Source organism: Dama dama, chromosome 16 (genome assembly GCF_033118175.1).
Source record: "Dama dama isolate Ldn47 chromosome 16, ASM3311817v1, whole genome shotgun sequence".
In the NCBI taxonomy this organism is placed as follows: Eukaryota; Metazoa; Chordata; class Mammalia; order Artiodactyla; family Cervidae; genus Dama; species Dama dama.
In genome coordinates, this window is record NC_083696.1 from 8,184,606 (window position 1) to 8,206,320 (window position 21,715).

Genomic DNA, 21,715 nt, shown 5'->3' on the forward strand with positions numbered 1-21,715 from the left:
CAGAAGGGTTATATGATCAGTTCACTTATAGTTAATACAAGTTGATATAATCACCTTCTCCAGACTAGATGATCTCTGAAGTTTATTCCAGATTTGATATTCTGTTTCCTTAATTCACAGATTTATTTGAATCCTAGCTCATTCGTGACATCAACCTAGATTGTTAAAACACAGGCTAGTTTTCCCACTTCTGGGTTAAAGAAACTGGTTCATGTAAGTCAATGTGAACTTGACTTCTGGCTGCTCTGCACTCCTGTCTTATTGTTGATACCTCTACAACCATGCTGCCTCTCTGGGGAGACTGAATATAATTATAGAAAACATATCTTATATAGCAATTTTCAAACTGTTATGCACTATACTGTCAGAGGTATCCAAGGATTTTCCAAGGGCTCCAGTTGGGTTTAAGGACATTTTCAGATTATCAGCTTCCATTTTCACTCCCTGTCAAGAATCTGAGGATAAGGATTTTCCTTCTCATAAATCCCTTTTTCCCACTTTACAAAAGGAAGTCATAAGTCTCACTCATCTTGAGTTGCCTTGGGGTATCAAAAAGCCAGGGCACCAAACAAAGGTACAATTCAAAATTCTGTTGTAACTGTTGAAAGTGAATGACTCATGATCCAGTAATATTTTGCAAATCAGATGACTTCTATTACTTTGGTTAAAACGAAACTGAATGAAAATCTAATTAAAATATGAGTTGAGAAATCATTTAAAAAAGCTTTTTTGATGATTATCCTTATTCAGTTCTGGCATATAACCTGGTTGGCGGTTATAACTCTGCTCTAACAAAAATCCTCCTTTCAAAAAAAAAAAATCCCCCTTTCTCTTTTATTTATTTTGGTGAATAGGTTTCTTAGTGATTACCACCAAAAAATGAAAACTAGGAGTAGAATTTGTATAATACAATCTTGTGCTAGCAATAGTAAATATTTAACAGATAAATGATATAATTGAAAAAATTTATCTCTTGGAAAAGCATTTCCAATAAAATTTTGTTTCATGTCAGAAGCATTTATCAAAATTTAATAAATATATAGCAAAATGATCAACTGAGTACTTCTAATAGTTGTTAAGACAATTCAATCAAAAGAAATAATTTTGTGCTAAGACCTTATAGAACATTAAAGAAATTTTAATATTGATCTATATGCATTTTATTTCAGAAGAATATAATAAAATAATCAGTAAAAGACTCTCAGGTATAAAAATATACTACATTAGGATCAACTCCTGTGGAAGAAATGGAATTGAAATACACATTTAAGGGGAGAAAGGAAATATAAAAATGCTTAATTGTTAAAAAAGATCTTATTCATATATTTTTAATGGGTAAATGATAGTATCAAATCACCATGGAATTTAGATTTCATTAAATCTATTTAGAAGAGTGATATGACAGTTTTATTTTTTAAATGACCATATTTTTAATATATTTGAAGTTCTATCCTTTGCAACTATTTAAGTGTACAATAAAAACATCTGTCAACTTTAAAAGATACATAGTTTCCTAAGATTATTTTAAAGGGTACTAAAACAAACTCCTAAAGACCACTGTATTTTACCAAAGTGAATTCTCTTCATTAATTATAATAGGGTCAAATCAAATGTTAGCTGTTCAAGGGGATATGATTTGCTAGTGAATTAGTCTATGTAAAGAGGGGGAGGATATCATGTTTTCTAAGTATAAATCAAGTCAAGTCAAGTTGGGCTGAGATTGGACTCACTCTGAGCCTATTTGTCCATCCCCAGTGTTTCTAACTCTGGACATATGTCGCCCTTTGTAACTGGGTGCCCTGACTTGCATTGGTAAAGGTCAGTTTTCATTCCAATCCCAAAGAAGGGCAATGCCAAAGAATGTTCAAACTACTGCACAATTGCACTCATTTTACATGATAGCAAACTAATGCTCAAAATTCTCCAAGCCAGGCTTCAACAGTACATGAACTGAGAAATTCCAGATGTTCAAGATGAAATTAGAAAAGGCAGAGGAACCAGAGATCAAATTGCCAACATCCATTGAATCATAGAAAAAGCAAGAGAATTCCAGAAACACATCTACTTCTGCTTCATTGACTAAGTGAAAGCCTGTGACTGTGTGGATCAAAACAAACTGGAAAATTCTTCAAGAGATGGGAATACCAGACCACCTGACCTGCCTCCTGAGAAATCTATATGCAGGTCAAGAAGCAATAGTTAGAACTGGACATGGAACAATGGACTTGTTCCAGATTGGGAAAGGAGTATGTCAAGGCTGTATATTGTCACCCTGCTTATTTAACTTATATTCAGAGTATATCATACAAAATGCCGGGCTGGATGAAGCACAAGCTGGAATCAGGATTGCTGGGAGAAATATCAATAACCTCAGATATGCAGATGACACCACCCTTATGGCAGAAAGCTAAGAAGAATTAAAGAGCCTCTTGATGAAAGTGAAAGAGGAGCATGAAAAAGCTGGCTTAAAACTCAACATTCAGAAAACTAAGATCATGGCATCTGGTCTTATCACTTCATGGCAAATATATGGAGAAACAATGGAAACAGTGAGAAACTATTTTGTTGGGCTCCAAAATCACTGCAGTTAGTGATGGCAGCCATGAAATTAAAAGATTCTTGCTCCTTGGAAGAAAAGCTATGACCAACTCAGACAGTGTATTAAAAAGCAGAGACATCACTTTGCCAACAAAGGTCTGTATAGTCAAATCTATGGTTTTCCCAGTAGTTGTGTATGGATGTGAGAGTTGGACCATAAAGAAGGCTAAATGCTGAAGACTGATGCTTTTGAACTGTGGTGTTGGAGAAGACTCTTGAGAGTCCCTTGGACTGCAAATAGATCAAACCAGTCAATCCTAAAGGAAATCAACCCTGAATATTCATTAGAAGGACTGATGCTGAAGCTGAAGCTCCCATACTTTGGCCACCTGATGTGAAAAACTGACTAATTAGAAAGGACCCTGATGCTGGGAAAGACTGAAGGCAGGAGGAGAAGGGGATGACAGAGGATGAGACGGTTGGATGGCATCACTGACTCAATGGACACGAATTTGAGTAAGCTCCGGGAGTTGGTGATGGACAGGGAAGCCCGGCTTGCTGTAGTCCATGGGGTCGCAGAGTCATACATGACTGAGCAACTGAATAACAACAACAACTTGCATTAGAAAAATTAAGAATTTTAAGCCCTCGGTCTTTGTTGAGAGGTTAAAAAATATCTCCTTAGTTACAGTAAATAATGTTGGTGTCTTAGATTCAATGCCTTATCTGGAAACACAAGTAAAGCAGTAAATATCTGTACTATATCTTAGGATCTCCTTTCCTTCTTAGGTCTATTCCAGATACTCTCCCTTTCTTGGCAGATTGTAGAGCTGGGGTGAAGGCAAAGTCAGTTACTTCTATTTTAAAATGGGGTTTACTTATTCATTGCTCATATTCAGTAAGTTTACCCCAACACTCACTTTGTACCAAGTTTTAGGTTAGGATCTGGGACTTCAAGGCCAAGCAGACAAAGGTTCTGCCCTTGAAGAGCTAATGGTTTACCTAGGGGAAGACAAAAACGTCAACAAATTAAGATACTCTGTATGTGCATGCTTAGTCTCTTAGTCGTGTCTGACTCTTTGCGACCCGGTGGACTATAACCCACGAGGCTCCTCTGTCCATGGGACTGTCCAGGCAAGAATACTGGAGTGGATTGCCATGCCCTTCTCCAGGGGATCTTCATGCCCCAGGAATTGCATCCAGGTCTCCTTCATTGCAGGCAGATTCTTTACCATCTGAGCCACCAGGGAAGCCCCAAGATGTTCTTAGTAAACATTATATTAGAAGAATCATCAAAATGCTGGGGATCCGAGGAGATGCGGTGATTAATTAAAAAAGAGGTGGTTGATATCTGAGCAGGGTCTTAATTAAGAAGTGAGAAGTAAGGGCAGTCCTGGCATAAGGTACAGCTCACATTTTGACATGAAAGCCTGTAGGGTCATGACATTTGAAGAATGGAGATTATATCATGGCTCAAGTAGAGAGTAGAATACGCATGTAGGAGGTGAGAACGGGCGATGAACAAGAAACACACTGACAGTACATCACAAACGGCATTGAAAGCCCTGCTAAGGCATCTGGAGTTGGGATTTGATCTTTCAAGCTGGGGGAAGAAGCATGACTAGCTCAGAATTTGTGTGTGATAATTCTAGGTGACCATGGGTTAAAAGATGTGAACAAAGGCCTAACCCAGCACTGCATACAAACAGATTCTCTGAACAAAACCCTTAGCTGACCTCTCAACTCCTTTCCCTCTCTTAAAAAAAACCATAACTCCAAATACATGAAATGCCATTCATCCAGTATAAAATAAAATATTTATGTTTTACGCTGAGAAGAAAAGAAAATGAACCAGGAATAGGTCAGAACTATTTATCTGTTTCATCAATGTTTATCAGGTGCCTACTCCCTTACATGTGCTTCTAAATTTTTTTTTTTTCCTCTACAACTAATCTGCCAAGTAGGAACTACGATCCCCACATTAATGACGTGGACCCTGAGTTACAGATGGGTTGAGTAACTTGCCTGAGGTCACAGAGCAATGAGAACTAGATAAGACTATTTACAAACCAAAGCAGTCTGGCTTACATGCACTTAACCACCAAACCGTCTCTCTGTGACTATCAGGATGCCTGTTACAGACAGTGAGAAGAAAAGCACATGAAACCAGTGGGGAGAGGGAGTGTCTCCAGAGATCAATGTGGTTTATCCTTAGCTCCAGGTCAAGTGAGGCAGTTCTATGTGTATGTTCTCACAGGCCTCGTCTTGAAAAGAATGGAGCGTGGGCATGTGTCTGGCTCAGGCCAGGCTCACCAAGAAGCCCTTTGCCACTGCCGACCTGAAATGACCAGCTCCACACAGAGGTCATCCTTGCTCTTCCCCTGACCCCATTGTGGTGAATGGCATCACCATCCGCTGGACCCCCAATCCAGGATGCTGCTTCTCTCTACTTCATCCCCCACATCCATTCAGTCACCAAGTCCTGGTAAGCATGTCTTTAGCATAATAGCTGACTTGGTAAAGAATCTGCCTGCAGTGCAGGAGACCCAGGTTCGATTCCGGGGTCGGGAAGATCCCCTGGAGAAAAACATGGCAACCCACTCCAGTATTCTTGCCTGAAGAATCCCATGGACAGAAGAGCCTGGCGGGCTACAGTCCACGGGTCAGTCCATACAGTCGCAGGTGTCGGACACACCTTAGCAACTAAAGAAAGAGAGCGTAAATAAAATCTCCCCAATGTCCTCCATCTCCACAGCTTCACTGTGGTCCAGACAGCCATCACCTCTTCTTACTTGACCATGACTGCCCCTCACTGGTCTCCCTTCACTCTGTAGCCAGGATGATGTTCCTAAAGCCCGACTCTCCCCTTGTCCTTGTCCTGCTGACACCCTGGAATGGCCTGTCATCAACCCCCTGCAGGAGAAGAGTTGGAAATCCTTCAACTGGCTGTCAAGGGCCCTGCACGAGAACCTGCCAACTAACCTCCCAGCCAGTCCTCCCCCAACCCTCACTCGTCTAAGATTCTAGAAGGTGTTGCTGTTTCTCAGCTCCATACCTGGTAGGGCCAGTCCCTCTGCCTTCTTCCCCTCTCCTCCATACTCTAAAGCATAGTCAAGATTCTGTTCAGGTGTCACCCCCCCCAGCAAGACTTCTCTCCCTTGCATCACAACCTCTACTTGCTCTCATGGTCCCCTGTCCCCTGAATTACAATTGTTACTTATTTGTCTCCTCTTCCGGGCTAGATGCCTATTAAGGACAAGCCCCTTCATTCATCTAAATTCTCTACTGCCTAGAACAACGCTAAACACACCACATGTGATCAGTAAATAAGAGTTAAATAAACGGATAAATACCTTCATTGTCAAGTTCACCTCATAATGGATGCTACCGTGTCCTCTGTTGTCCAATCGTGTCCAATTCTTTGTGACCCCCTAGACTGTAGCCTGCCAGGCTCCTCTGTCCATAGAATTTTCCAGGCAAGAATACTGGAACGGGTTGCCATTGCCTCCTGCAGAGGCTCTTCCTGATTCAGAGATCAAACCCTCGTCTCCTGTGTCTCTTGCATTGACAGGCAGATTCTTTACTGCTGAGTCACTTGGGTAGCCCAATGGATGCTATATTTTCTCACAATAGATGCTGCGTGCTTGTATTGTTAAACTTTCATTGGGCTTCCTTGGTGGCTCAGCTGGGAAAGAATCTGCCTGCAATGTGGGAGACCTGGGTTCGACTCCTGCATTGAGAAGATCCCCTGGAGAAGGGAACAGCTACTTACCAATTTTTCTGGCCTGGAGATGGACAAAGAGATTGCAAAGAGATGGACATGATTGAGTGGATTTCACTTTCACTTTCAACTCATCAGGGTCACCCCAGCCTCCCTCTCCCAGGCGTGGTAAAAGCAGCTTCATCTCTTCTATGGGAACACATCCCCTTAGCAGGGGAACTAGCTCATCTAATTGAAAACAGGGGCTAACAAACACTCCCTCTGCAGTTTTAAAGGTCTGAACAGACCTTCTGACTATGGATGAGAACATGATGGATTATTCACACCCGCTTTTCCAAATCCAGAAAGGAATCTACTCCAAACTTTGCAAAAGAAGAGTTCTTGTAATATTTCTTTTTTTTTTTTTTGGCGGGGGGGTGCAGTTTTCCAATACATTGGGCCCCAGACTACTGAGGGGAAATCGTTTCCTCACTCTTCACTCCCTTTCCCTAAAACACACACTCACACGCACGCAGACATTCACGCACTTACAAGCAGATGTTTGAGGATTTTCCGAAATTGGGGAGGGCTTGTGTTTGATGAGCCATTTCATCAAGGGAAAGACACATTGGGCTCACAAAAGGTCAGGAAAGAAGATGAAAAGGGGCAGAACACAAGGTGGTCCAGATGTTCAGGCCCTTCCTACACTGCGACACACAGCTGTTTAGAAGAAGTTTTGCAAATCTGATTCTAAAATATATCATGATGTCACTGAGCGTTCTTTCTATCATGATGAAGCACAGAACAATGCACCTCCTGTGGGAAATGCCCTGGCAGAAGTCCAAGACGCTGAGTGTTCTGACTCCTTGATTACCCCACTGTTGAGCTTTCCTAGTACCATTTTCTAAATATAAAATGAGTCTTGTTGGATGTTGTAAGACTAGGGAGTAAGGAAAGGAAGAATTTCAAGGATTTTAGGAAACCATATTTTGTTCCTACCGTTTTGAGGACCCGTTATGCCATACTGGTGGAGTATGCAGATCTAGATGAAGACATACATTTTTAAGTCTTCATAGAGTTAAACACCTGGGAACTTCCATTTACTTATTTTTAATACGGATCTAGCAATGTCTGTGGTGGTGGTTTAGTCGCTAAGTCGTGTCTGACTCTTGCAACCCCGTGGACTGTAGACCACCCGGCTCATCTGTCCATGGGATCTGTTGGACAAAAATACTGGAGTGAGTTGCCATTTCCTTTCCCAGGGGATCTTCCCCAACCAGGGATCGAACCCGAGTCTCCTGTGTTGCAAGCAGATTCTATACCACTGAGCCACCATGGAAGTTTCTACTAATGTTTATCCACAGTCAATTTGAGAAGATCCCATGAAACAGAATGTGTAGAACAATTATCTCAGTGCCTGACACCTGTGGGCTCATAATAAATGTTACCTTATTTTATAATCTCATGAGAGAGACACATCTGGAAATAATCACTGAGGATCCAGGTGTATTCTTGGGCTTCCCCAGTGGCTCAGACAGTAAAGAATCCACCTGCAATGTGGGAGCGCTGGGTTCAATCCCTGGATTGGAAAGATCCCCTGGAGGAGAGCATGGCAACCCACTCCAGTGTTCTTGCCTGAAGAATCCTCATCAAGGAGTAGAGACAAGTTAAATAGAGAGAGATGTTCTGGACTGAATACTGAGGAATAATTTACAGAGCAGGTGGCATTTGCCCTGAGCATCAGAAGATGAAATGACATTTTAGATACGGTGAGAAAGCCGTTTTCCCTGAAGTCTGTGTAACTGAAGCACGTCACTTGAGCATGGAAAGAAACATGTGCTGGCTGATCTAGTTGCTATTGTGTCATTTGTTAACATTATCAAATCGTTTCCATGTGGCTCTGCTTTCTATCCAAAAATAGATTACAAGCGAGAACCTGAGATTCTAGCTCCCAGCGCATCTTCATATTCCGTCTCTTCCGTGAATGCTGAAAGTTAGAGGGAGGTAAGTCAGGAAGGGTCTCTATGGGGACTCAGTCTCCTTCTGTGAAGAGCAGAAACAGCCATCGATAGGGTCTCCTCGGAGGGAGGGAGGCAAGAAGGATGTCCTTGTATCAGAGAGCCCGTGGGAAACAGAGAGTGGTCCTCACGAAGGTCGAGATCAGAGCCCTCTGTGGCTCGCATCTTTCTGTGAGAACAGGTGGCAGAGATTGGATGTGGACTGCAGCCAGGCAGGCCTGTGATTAGGGGATGTGCCCAGTCACACAGGCACGGGGGTGCCGGCGGTGCTCCAATCACCGTGGACAAACAGCATGTTCTCACCAAGGCCAGTCATGGGCGGTGCCATGACGGGCCATGAAACTCCCTGCTCCCAAGTGGACAATGTCACTTTTGGAAGATCAGAAAGTCTGAATAAATGCACACTCCATAGGTGAGCACACAGTCGTCCCTGTTGTTTAGTTGCTGAGTCTTGTCCAACTCTTTGGTGACCTCATTGACCGTAGCCCACCAGGCTCCTCTATCCAGGGTCAGGCTCCTCTGTCCATAGAGTTTTTCAGGCACAGATACTGGAGCAGGTTGCCATTTCCTTCTTTAGGGGATCTCCCCAACCCAGGGATCGAACCCACGTCTCATGCATCTCCTGCATTAGTAGGCATGTTCCTTACCACTGGTGCCACCTGGGAAGCCCCTGGATTAGCCATGTTTTCTGCCAGAGATAAGCTCTCTCATTAGACAGCGGCATCTAACTAAGTGGTTAAGACCCAGGCCTGAAAGGAAGTGAGGTTGGAATCCAGGCTTTGCCTCTTGGTAGCTCCTGGATTTCCATGTATTCTATCAGCTCTTGAGTGGAGATGCTAATCTGCACATCACTGTCTTAGAAATATAGGAGACGACATTTGTTAAACACAGCTCTTGGAATATTATAAATTCTCATAACTAGTACCCATTCATACTCTCTCCTATGAAATACAAATACCTTCAAGATTTCTATCTTTTATATACTTCTTTTTTTAAAGTTCCTGAATACTTCCCTGTCATGACAAACAGAAAAAAATACACAGACAGAAATATCCTGCCCTTCAAAAGAGGATACCGATGCCTTTTGACTTGCTTCTATTTCTCAGCTTTCTTCCTTTCAATGGATGGAGTTGCAACGGAACTCATTTCCTAGCCTGTCTTGGGCTGACTTGGAAGGTGAAAGGCCAGCCTGGAGAGCATCAGGCAACTGTGGGTCTCTGAGCCAGAGCTGCTGTTGATGTAATCAGATCTGGCCACAGAGAATGTGACTAATCGAAGCCCCATCTGCTGCGAGGGTTCCCTCCGGCCCCACGGGGGACCAGGGCAGGATATGAGGCGGCGGCGGCGGCGAGGTGAGGGGTCTGCACGGAAATGGTGAGGTTCCCCACATGTACTGAATCTCCCCACAGGCTCGTGTGGGTCTCCCCGGCATGACATCATCCTGGAGCTCCCAGGCAGGGACGTGGGTGTGTGTAAGCGTGCATATGGTGGGGCATGTATGTGTGTGTGTGTGTGTGTGTGTGTGCTGGAGAGCATAAGCCAGGATTTCTCAGTCTCGCCAGTACTGATATATTTGCGTTGGATAATTTGTGTTGGGTAACCCTTTGCTATTAGCGGGGGGCTGCCCTGTACCTTATAAGATATTTACTAGCATCTCCGGTTTCCACCCACTAGTTTACACTAGCACTTCCCTCCCCCCTGCCAGGTGTGACCGCCAAATGTGTCTCTAGTCATTTCCAAATGCCCCCTGGGTGCAAGATCACCCCCTACAGAAAACCACTGGCATAAACTGAAGAATGAAACAAATCGGACCTCTTCTTATTAAAGGCAGGGGTAAGAATTCAGTGAAAAAGTAAAAGACAGTAAGTCTCCAACTCCTTATCTAGGTTTAGAAGTGAAGTAGAAAGCTGGGAGTTAGCTTTGTTTGTTCGTTCAGATGATACTTTTTCAATAAATGGGCAAATACAAACATAACAATCATCACCAACTATTCAGCAGTTCTATATCCTAACATGTGTCTAAGCGGTGCATCTCATGGACTCCTAATGACAGACCTGAGCACAGGTGTTCTTATCTCTGCTTATGAAGACACTGGGACCCGGGAGGTCTTTCCCAGGAGCATACAGCTCACGAGTAACTGAGCTGGGATTTGAACCCAGGTCTGCAGGATTTAAAGTCCAAAGCTGCTCGCCAGTACAAGAGAGGTAAGAGACATGGGTTCAATCCTTGGGTCGGGAAGAGCCATTGTGTTATCTCAGTCCATTATTGTGGAGTCTGTATGCAACGTTATAAAAATTCCAAAGCCTGTGATTTAAACCAATGAGTATTTAATGAGACTGTCTACACTCAGCATCAGCCTAGACAAAAGGTGGGTGGATTTGAGTGAAAGAATCAGACTTTCCATGCTCTTACTTAAACAAATCCCATTTATAAATCAACACGAGAAAAGTACATAATTAACCCCTTAATTGGTGGCACATGTTAAAGGCATATAACAGCATGCTGAAGAAAAAGAATAAGCTTTAATGACTCTGTTTCCAATTATCTGTCCCCAAGTGAGGTGGCCCATATACCATGAGGCTCCTCAGTGAAGACTTGGAGTTGAAAGCATGTACTTGACATCGGACAGTCCTGGGTTCTAATCCCTGCTCTGACACTTACCAGTTGTGTAGTTTGGGGCAAGGCAATTTACAACTGGGATCCTCTGCTAACTCCTCAGCAGGATAGAGGTTAAGACACTCACCTCTCAACACTGAACTGAGACCACGTAATGGGTCTACAGCTACCTGACTCTTCTTTCATCACTTTCACCACTGCTTATAAGTTTGTGCTTATTTGTATATTTACACGTTTAATGGATCTCTGACCCCTGACTTTGAAAGCCCGGTAAGAGTGGGAACTGCATCTCTCTTATTCACTGCCTCTCCAGCACTTGGCACAGTACTTGGCACATAGTAGTTGTGTGTGCTAAGTCTCTTCAGTCGTGTCCCACTCTTTGTGACCCCATGGCCTGTAGCCCACCAGGCTCCCCTGTCCAAGGGATTCTCCAGGCAAGAATACTGATGTCAGCTGCCATGCCCTCCTCCAGAGATCTTCCCGACCCAAGGACTGAACCCATGTCTCTTACATCTCTTGTACTGGCGAGCAGGTTCCTTACCACGAGCACTACCCGGGAAGCCCAGCACACAGCAGACACTCATTTCAAAAATGTTGAGTAAATCACAGACATCAGTGCATTCTTTCTACTTTCTTCTAAGATAATGAGTTTCCTGACACTGGAGATATTCAAGCAGTGGAACAATTAGATTCTCTATTCTTCTGTGTCCCTATCATCATCTCTTAGGGGGCCTTTCACCCTAAGCATACATCACACTGTTTTGCAATTACCCATTTCTGTACCTGTCTTCCCTGTGAGTCTATAAACTACTTCAGAGCTGAATGGATCACCGTTTAACCCCCATGAATGGTCCCAAGGTGGGATACATGCCCAAGTCTGATAAATAAAATGTGTAAAATAAAGATATTGAGGCCCTAGAGGGCATCCATCAGCCAAAGTAGAACTCAGACAAAGTCGCCACTCAGTTACCTTCCATGTACAAGTTCTAAGCCTCAGAAACCGCAGTGGCTGCCAGCTCTGCTCACACAACATCCAACAATCAGAAACAGAAGATTCAAGTTGTTACTTCTACTGTTTCAGACAAACACAGGCAATCAATAACTGTATTAAATTAAATTGGCCACATTTACAAAGGAAAATTGTGAGCAAGACTTTCCATTTCTAACTTTGCACTTCAAAGATAATTAAATTCAACCTTTCATAAAATAAATATCTATGGAGTGCCAGCCACTGTTCAAGTTCAATTCAGTTCAGTCACTCAATCATGTCCAATTCTTTGTGACCCCCATGGACTACAGCATGCCAGGCCTCTCTGTCCATCACCAGCTTCTGGAGTTTATTCAAACTCAAGTCCATCAAGTCAGTGATGCCATCCAACCATTTCATCTTCTGTTGTCCCCTTCTCCTCCTGCCTTCAATCTTTCCCAGCATCAGGGTCTTTTCAAATGAGTCAGTTCTTCACATCAGGTGGCTAAAGTATTGGAGTTTCAGCTTCAGCATCAGTCCTTCCAGTGAATATTCAGGGCTGATTTCCTTTCTGGTTAAATATGACAGCTAAATCCTGTTGGGTCATTTAAGAATGAGAGAATGATTTTGACACTGGGCATTCTTCTCAGTTTCCCAAAGGAAGCCAGATGTTCCTATTGGATTCTTTGGGTTAGAGAGACAAAAAAGAGGGGCTCAGAAATCTTGGAGATAAACTCTTAATCCTCTGGTATCAGCACCTGTGGAGAAGGGAACTGGTGCTTAAAGGAAATAGTTAATTAAGCAACAAATACTTCCTAGCTAAAGAGGAAGATCCTTCAAAGCAGAATGTTCAGGCATTGGAAAGGATGGCATACCTGTAGGTGTTCTCTCTCTAACTATCATGCGACTTCCCTGAAAACAGGAAGTCTATTACATCATCTGTGATTATTCTCCATGGGAAGAAAGTAGAAAACTAGCATTTCTGTGGCTGGCCATAAGTTGATAGGTTTATGTATATAACCCAGGAGTAGGTAAAATATAGTACTGGAGCACAAGAAACATTTCTTTATTTCTCTTCATTTCTCTCAACCATGCCTTTCTGCACTAAGTTCTCACCAAGGTAACTGACAAAATATAAAACCCAAATAACTGGTAAAACTTAATTTCAGCTGTGTTGGACATTGTTTCTCTGACCTCCTGGCTTATTCAGGAGTCAAGGGGCTCTTACCTGGCCCAGAACATCTGGGAACCAGCTATGTGCCTCCTTCCTCTCTGGCCATGACAGGTCTCCTTCCTGTGCAAGCCCACAGCCCTAGAAGTGAGTGGCTCTGCTCTTCCCAAACCCATCATGGTGCAGATCTTAGCAAGGCCTGAGCTCATTAGTTAAACTAATATGTAAGTGCCATTTCTGTAGGTAAAATGTCATCAAATACCAGTAATTTTATATAAATCACCTACTGATTAAGTGTGCAGGCAAGACTGCAACTTGCCAGAGAGCCAAAGCACTTCTACTTCTTTGGAAAACAACCATGCATTACTAATTTCTGTTCACTAAACCAGGCTCCTGGAAGAATCCACACTGGCAATACTATACTAGCTCAGAGGAGCTACTGGCAGAATAGACTTCAGGGTGAGCACCCCTCAGCTGGTCTTCTACAATGCAGCTGTCTCACTGATTCATCCCAGCCCCTGCTCCCTCCTGTCCATGGGGATTATCAAGTCTTCACCGTAATTTCCTTATAAAGTATTTTCATAGAGGAAATCGTCTATCATCTGCCTCAAGCTATGAGTCATGTATCTATACTCTCAGAAGAACACTCCTGTACACCACTCATCTGCAAGCCAAGTCAATCCTAGCCTGGGAAGGTGTTCCAAAGCCTTCAGAAAGCCTCTGAACTTCCCCTACAGAGGCCACTCTTTGAGACAGTGTCGGAAAGACTTGCTTGACATCTCACTACGGGAAGACTCTGGTCCCCACACACCAAAACCCCCTTGGATGAGATCACTGAGCCAAATGAAAACCAGAGGGGAATAGGAGAGAGAGAGAGACAGAGTTTGTATATCATGTGTCTGCTTGCCCCTCCCAAGCACCTTTCTGAGTCTTTTCTAAGGAGAAAACTCTCGATCTATGTGAAGAACGTTTTAACCTATAAACTTCTTTGATGTTTGTGGGTCTTACAGAAATCTCAACAAGTTGCTACCTCTATGAGAAATCGTGTAGAATGAGCAAACCTGGAGTTTAGCCTCAGCTAACCACGATTCACAGTGTGTGGGCAAAGAAGGCAACAGTCTGGGCCTCCTTTCCTTATCTCTGATTTGAGCAGGATGATCTCTTAGCTCTTTTCAACTTGACAAAGTGTGCTGTGGATGAATCCTGACTTATAGACGAGCAGCTACTCAGATAAGCTTGACATTTATGAGAGTCAGGCTGACTGTGGAATGATAAGGATGCAGGGTTTTAAGTCCTGTTTCACTCTTCCGCCTGGGCTAAATCACTCAACACTGCAGGGCTTCCCTATCAAGAGGCCACTTCAAAACTGTGAGGCTAATGGCGGAGGTTGCAGCTCCCTCCGACTTCCCTTTTCCTGCCTATCTTCCAGCGAACACCTAAAAGTCACATTAAAGGAGATAAAACCAGAAGGTATTTTTTATATCTTTGGCTTTGGTATCAGGTGATGGTGGCCTCATGGAATAAGACTGGGAGTGTTCATTCCTCTGCAATTTTTGGAATAGTTTCAGAAAGATAGCTGTTAACTCCTCTCTAAATGTTTGATAGGATTCACCTGTGAAGCCATCAGGTCCTGGACATTTAGTTTATTAATAACAGTTTCAATTTCATTACTTAAGTGATTGGTCTGTTGCTATTTTCTATTTCTTCTTTATTCAGTCTTAGAAGACTGTACCTTTCTAAGAACTAACTTGTTTCTTCTAGGTTGTCCATTTTATCCGCATAGAATTGCTTATAACAATTTCTTATGATTCTTTGTATTTCTGTGGTATCAGTTGTAACTTCCCCTTTTTCATTTCTGATTTTATTGATTTGAGCCCTCTCCATTTTTTTCTTGGTGAATCTGGCTAAAGGTTTATCAATTTTGTTTATCTTTTCAAAGAAACAGATTTTAGTTTCATTGATCTTTTCTATCTTTTTATTCATTTCTATTTCATTTATTTCTGCTTGGATCTCTACGAATTCTTTCCTTCTACTAGCTTTCAGCTTTGTTTGTTCTTCCCTCTCTGGTTGCTTCCATGTAAGATTAGGTTGTTTATTTGACACTTTTCTTTTTTTCTGAGGTAAGATTGTATAGCTATAAAGTTCCATCTTCAGTCAGTTCAGCTTAGTCTCTCAGTTGTTTCTGACTCTTTGTGACCCCATGGACTGCAGCACACCAGGCTTCCCTGTCCACCACCAACTCCCAGAGCTTGCTCAAACTCATGTCCATCGGGTCAGTGATGCCGTCCAACCATCTCTTCCTCTGTCGTCCCCTTATCCTCCTGCCTGCAATCTTTCCTGGCATCAGGGTCTTTTCCAATGAGTCAGTTCTTCACATTAGGTGGCCCAAGTGTTGGAGTTTCAGACTCAGCATTAGTCTTTCCAATGAATATTCAGGACTGATTTCCTTTAGGATGGACTGGGTGGATCTCCTTGCAGTCCCAGGGACTCTCAAGAGTCTTCTCCAACACTACTGTTCAAAAGCATCAATTCTACAGCACTCAGATTTCTTTATAGTCCAACTCTCACATCTATACATGACTACTGGAGAAACCATAGCTTTGACTAGATGGACCTTTGTTGGCAAAGTAATGTCTCTGCTTTTTAATATGCTCTCTAGGTTGGTTACAACTTTTCTTCCAAGGAGCAAGCGTCTTTTAATTTCATGGCTGCAGTCACCATCTGCAGTGATTCTGGAACCCCCCAAAATAAACTCTCTCACTGTTTCCATTGTTTCCCCATCTATTTGCCATGAAGTGTTGGGACCAGATGCCATGATCTTAGTTTTCTGAATGTTGTATTTTAAGCCAACTTTTTCACTCTCCTCTTTCACTTTCATCAAGAGGCTCTTTAGTTCTTCTTCCCTTTCTGCCATAAGGGTGGTGTCATATGCATATCTGAGGTTATTGATATTTCTCCCAGCAATCTTGATTCCAGCTTGTGCTTCTTCCAGCCTAGCGTTTCACATGATGTACTCTGCATATAAGTTAAATAAGCAGGGTGACAATATATAGCCTTGATGTGCTCCTTTTCCAATTTGAAACCAGTGTGTTGTTCCATGTCCAGTTCTAACTGTTGCTTCTTGACCTGAATACAGATTTCTCAGGAGGCAGGTCACATGGTCTGGCATTCCCATCTCTTTCAGAATTTTTCACAGTTTGTTGTGATCCACACAGTCAAAGGCTTTGGCATAGTCATTAAAGCAAAAATAGATGTCTTTCTGCAATGCTCTCGCTTTTTCGATGATCCAACAGATGCTGGCAATTTGATCTCTGGTTCCTCTGCCTTTTCTAAATCCAGCTTGAGCATCTGGAATTTCACAGCTCACATACTGTTGAAGCCTGGCTTGGAGAATTTTGAGCATTACTTTACTAGTGTGTGAGATGAGTGCAATTGTGTGGTAGTTTGAGTATCCTTTGGCATTGCCTTTCTTTGGGATTGGAATGAAAACTGACCTTTTCCCGTCCTGTGGCCACTGCTGAGTTTTGCAAATTTGCTGGCATATTGAGTGCAGCACTTTCACAGCATCATCTTTTAGGATCTGAAATAGCTCAACGGTAATTCTATCACCTCCACTAGCTTCATTCATAGCGATGCTTCCTGAGGCCCACTTGACTTCGAATTCCAGGACGTCTGGCTCTAGATGAATGATCACACCATTGTGGTTATCTGGTCATGAAGATCTTTTTTGTATAGTTCTTCTGTGTATTCTTGCCTCCTCTTCTTAATATCTTCTGCTTCTGTTAGATTCATACCATTTCTGTCCTTTATTGTGCCCATCTTTGCATGAAATGTTCCCTTGGTATCTAATTTTCTTGAAGAGATCTCTAGTCTTCCCTATTCTATTATTTTCTTCTATTTCTTTGCATTGATCACTAATACATTCCATCTTAGCACTGCTTTTACTGCATCCCATAGGTTTTGGATCATTGTACTTTCATTTCCATTTGTCTCTAGGATTTTTTAAATTTCCTCTTTGATTTTTCCAGTGGTCCATTGGTTGTTTAGCCTCCAAGAGTTTGTGTTTTTTACAGCTTTTTTGTTTCTTGTACTTATAAGAAATTACAGGTCAATACCTTGATTAACATGGGTGCAAAAATCCTCAACAAAATGTTAGCAGACTGAATCCAACAATGCATTTAAAATGATCATACACCACAATCAATTGGGATTTATCACAGGGGTGCAAATATTCTTTTAAATATCTGCAAATTAAACATTGTGATGTACCATATTAACAAAGTGAAGAATAAAAACCATATGATCATCTCCATAGATGCTGAAAAAGTTTTTGACAAAATTCAACACCCATTTATGATAAAAACTTTTTAGAAAGTGGGCACAGAAGGAACCTACCTCAATGTAATATAGACCATATGTGACAAACCAACAGCTAACAAGCTCAATGGTGAGAAGCTGAAAGCATTTCCTCTAAGCTCAGGAGCAAGACAAGGATGTCTACTCTCACCACTTTTATTCAACATAGTTTTGGAAGTCTAGCCATGGAATTCAGAGAAGAAAAAGAAATAAAAGGAATCCAAATTGGAAAAGAAGTAAAACTGTCACTGTTTGCAGATAACACGATACTATATGTAGAATTCTTAAAGATGCTACCAAAAGCTACTAGAGCTTCTCAATGAATTTGTGAAGTTTCATGATACAAAATTAATATACAGAAATTTCTTGCATTTCTATACACTAACAACACAAGATCAGAAAGAGAAATTAAGGTAATAATCCCATTTATCATTGCATCAAAAAGAATGAAATACCTAGGAACAAACCTACTGAAGGAGGCAAAAGACCTGTGCTCTGAAAACTATAAGATGCTGATGAAAAGCACTGAAGATGACAGAGACAGATGGAAAGATATGCCATGCTCTCGGGCTAGAAGGATCAATATGGTCAAAATGACTATACTACTCAAAGTAATCTACAGATTCAATGTGTATGTGCTCAATGTATTCAATGTGCTCAATGTGCTCAGTCATGTTCAGCTCTTTGTGACCCCAGGGACTCAATGAATTTTTCCAGGCAAGAATACTGGAGAGGGCTGCCATTTCCTACTCCAAGGGATCTTCTAGACCCAGGGATCAAACCCACGTATCCTGTGCCTCCCAAGTCTCCTGCATTGGCAGGCGGATTCTTCACCACTGCATCACCTGGGAAATCACTCAGTTTCAATGCAGTCCCTATTAAGTTACCAATGGCATTTTTCACAGAACTGCAACAACAAATTTTTTTTTTAATTTGTATAAAAATACAACAGACTCTGAATAGTCAAAGGTATTCTGAGAAAGAAAAACAGAGCTGGATGAATCAAGCTGCTTGACTTCAAAGGATCCTACAATACAGTAATCAAGACAGGATCCTACCGGCACTGGCACACAAGTGGAAATACAGGTCAATGGAACAGGATACAAAATCCAGAGGTAAACCTATGCACCTTTGTTCAATTAATCTGTGACAAAGGAGGCAAGAATGTACAATGGAGAAAAGACAGTCTTGTCAATAATTGGTGCCTGGAAAACTGCAGCTCCTTTGTGGGCTAGGAAAGGAGTACTGATGAGACTGCTTCTCAGGACCAAGGCCGGCCCAGGGGAACTCCCCAGGGAGGAAAGTGGTTCCCGTACCTCTGTGATAGCTGTACATCAACCTTGAGGCCCTGCTGGGAAAGCCTCCAGCTCTGAGGCAAGCAATACCATCCATCTGACTCTGAATAGTGAGAATTTTCCAGCATCACCCAAAGACATAGAATGCATGATGACTGGGAAAACAAGGGAAGAACAGGACCCGTAAAGCCTGCCATTGACTGCAGGTGTGCAGCAAGATGGAGGGGGAATCAATGAAAGATATTTGAGTAAACAGAGTAACAAGTAACCTGAGTTTGGTCAGCCTGGAATCCCAAGGCCTGTAACAAAAGGTGCTGTGTATTCTTTATATGCTTACACATTTTTTTCCTTAACCCTTTTTATTTTACTGAGCATATTTCTGGAACATGGCTTGAGGTTAACTTTTCCATCATTTAAAAAAATGAGAAAATAAAGGCCTAGAATAGCGCATAGCCATCATTTTGAGATTACTTAAGACTGAGGCAAGCATAAAAATTTGATTAAGTGTCTTTTATTTAAACTTGAGAATAACTTTCAGAAGTATTGATTGTTAATGTACCCGTCTTACAAATGAGGGACCGATAACAAAGAAGTTAAGTAATTTGTCTAAGATGCCAAGCCTTTTCCTAACTGCCACTGCTAAGTCACTTCAGTCATGTCCGACTCTGTGTGACCCTATCCCTGGGATTTTCCAGGCCATTTCCTTCTCCAATGTATAAAAGTGAAAAGTGAAAGTGAAGTCGCTCAGTCATGTCTGACTCTTCGAGATCCCATGGACTGCAGCCTACCAGGCTCCTCCGTCCATGGGATTTTCCAGGCAAGGGTACTGGACTGCTAACTAGTTAGTGGTTAATTACAATGGAACCAAATCCATGCCAGAAACTTTCACAATTCCTGCATTAGCACCGAAGATGTGGACTCCTCACTGCTTCCTGTGGCCATGCGGCCTGTAGAAATACAAGCAAAGCTCTTCTTCCCTCATTAGACTGTTATGCACAAACTCTGTAATCATTCAGGGTGGTCCAACTGAGTCCGAGAATGACATCTTTGCCTTTAGGTAACTGTTAAATTAAATACATAAGGAAGCACCCCCAATCACAGGAGGTTGGGGATCGAGTCCACAGCTTGGATTTAGATCTTCCTGCTGCCATTTATTACCCCTGTGTCTTGGACAATTTACTTAAGCTCTCTATTCCTCACCCGTCCCTCCATCTGTAAAACAGGAATAATGATAATATCTACTCAATGCACTCACCGTAAAGATCACCGTACTTCTTACGGGCAAACTACGTAAAAAGTGCCTAGTGGGAACCACTGTCAGCATGAGCCACTGCTATGCATCCTTGTCCACAAAAGAAATCTAAGAGAAACCAAGAAGAGAAAAAGGAAAAGGGACAAATGAAATATCTTTGCTAGTATCTAACTCAGTTGTGACAAATCAGTCAAAAAAAAAAATCAATCTTCGTTGACTCAGAGCTGTGCATTCCCTCTGTAATTTGCATTAAGTCTTGAGATGGTTTGACTCACTTGTATTCATCACAGCTGCCTGCACACACACCAGTAAACGTGACCAAAACCAGCCCCCCAGCCCTTCCACAACTCCAGCCCTTCCAACTTAGCACTGGTCAATGCTGGTCTTTCGACGCCTCCCCTCTCCCCTCTTCTTCGGTACCAGCTAAGAGGTCATCTTCAGAAAGTATTAACAGTTATACTAAGTGAAGCAGGTCAGACAGAGAAAGACAAATATTACATGATATAGCCTATAAAAGACTACAAATGAACCTATCTATAAGAAATAGAGTCACAGATGTAGAAGACAAACTTATGGTTACCGGCAGGTAAGGGAGAGGGGAAGGGAAAAAATGGAAGATTTGGATTGACACATACAACTATGTACAAAACAGATAACTGATAAAGACCTATTGTATAGCACAGGGAACTCTACCCAATACTCTGCAATAGCCTATACAGGAAAAGAATCTGAAAAAGAGTGGATATATGTATATGTACAACTGATTCACTTTGTTTTACACTTGAAACTAATACAACATTGTAAATCAACCACTGGAGTAAATCAACTCCAATAAAATTTTTTAAAATAAACAAATAAAAGAAAATTCAGTTCAAAAAAATCACAAGAAAGAAAGACAGGAAGGAAGGAAGAATTAGCAGGCAAGACAGCACTTGGTCTCACTAATGAGGATTCTGAGTTTCAGAGAAAAGACATGATTTTCTCAAGATAATTCACCTTGAAAATGGTTAAGATGGCTGGACTCCAAAACTGCTTGTGCCAGTCTTATGCCTTTTCCATCATTCAACTCATCATTCAGTCTTTTCACAGGAACATTAATTGACTTCTCAGTGCTTCAAGATGCAAGGCACAGTTCTTGGCCACAGGGAACTCTCACAGTGCCTTTGAGGAAATGGATGAGTAAGTCAGTGATAAGTAAGTAAAGGCAAAGGCTCTCATCACCTAAGAAATCATTTCAAGAAAGCTTATGGTTTACTTAAAAATTCTGCCACAGATCAGAAGCCATTCTGAAAACCATGATATGCAGGAGCAATATTCAAAATAATTAACTAGTGATATGGCATAGGTGCCAACAATAAACAGATGCTGGCTACAGGCAGATCTGTTAGTAAGCATGTGGAAAGGTATGGAGCCTACCCTCAAAGTATTTATGACCTAATGAACTAAAAAAGGCCAGTATACAATGTACTAAAAATAAAAAATGTAATATAATGAGCACGGTTGAGGCGTCCTTCTCTCTGAAGGTAAGGTCATAGAAACTGTCTTAGAAGTAAATCTTGAAAATTAATATAGAAACTTGCCATGAGGCTAAAGTCCAGGGCAGGTTATTTAAGGGGCTGGGAAGGTACAGAGGCTTAGAGGCCTCTAAATTATTTTTTGAATTTTTTATTTAACATTTTTAAGTTGCTAACATCCTCAGGGATCTCTTATTTGGTAACCGGTACCCTGAGAGCCATAAAAGAGAGGAGATTCACTGAGAGTCACACAGTAAAGTCTGCAGCTTCAGGACTCAAACTTACCCT

The 21,715-nt window shown here is 42.0% G+C and overlaps 1 protein-coding gene across 2 annotated transcripts in view; it reads right to left on the minus strand.

Moving 5' to 3' along the window:
* The window catches only part of LOC133071060 (10 kDa heat shock protein, mitochondrial-like), a 93,324-nt gene that overhangs the window by 67,475 nt on the left and 4,134 nt on the right, over positions 1-21,715 (minus strand). The window contains exons 2-4 of one of the 2 annotated variants that reach the window (XR_009696348.1): positions 20,910-21,074; positions 19,917-20,021; positions 10,579-12,523 (exon numbers count right to left, since the gene is read on the minus strand). The gene's annotated coding sequence lies outside the window, so the exon portion shown is untranslated. Of the gene's footprint in view, positions 1-10,578; positions 12,524-19,916; positions 20,022-20,909; positions 21,075-21,715 lie in introns of those variants that run through there. The other variant, XM_061163326.1, reaches the window with a different exon arrangement.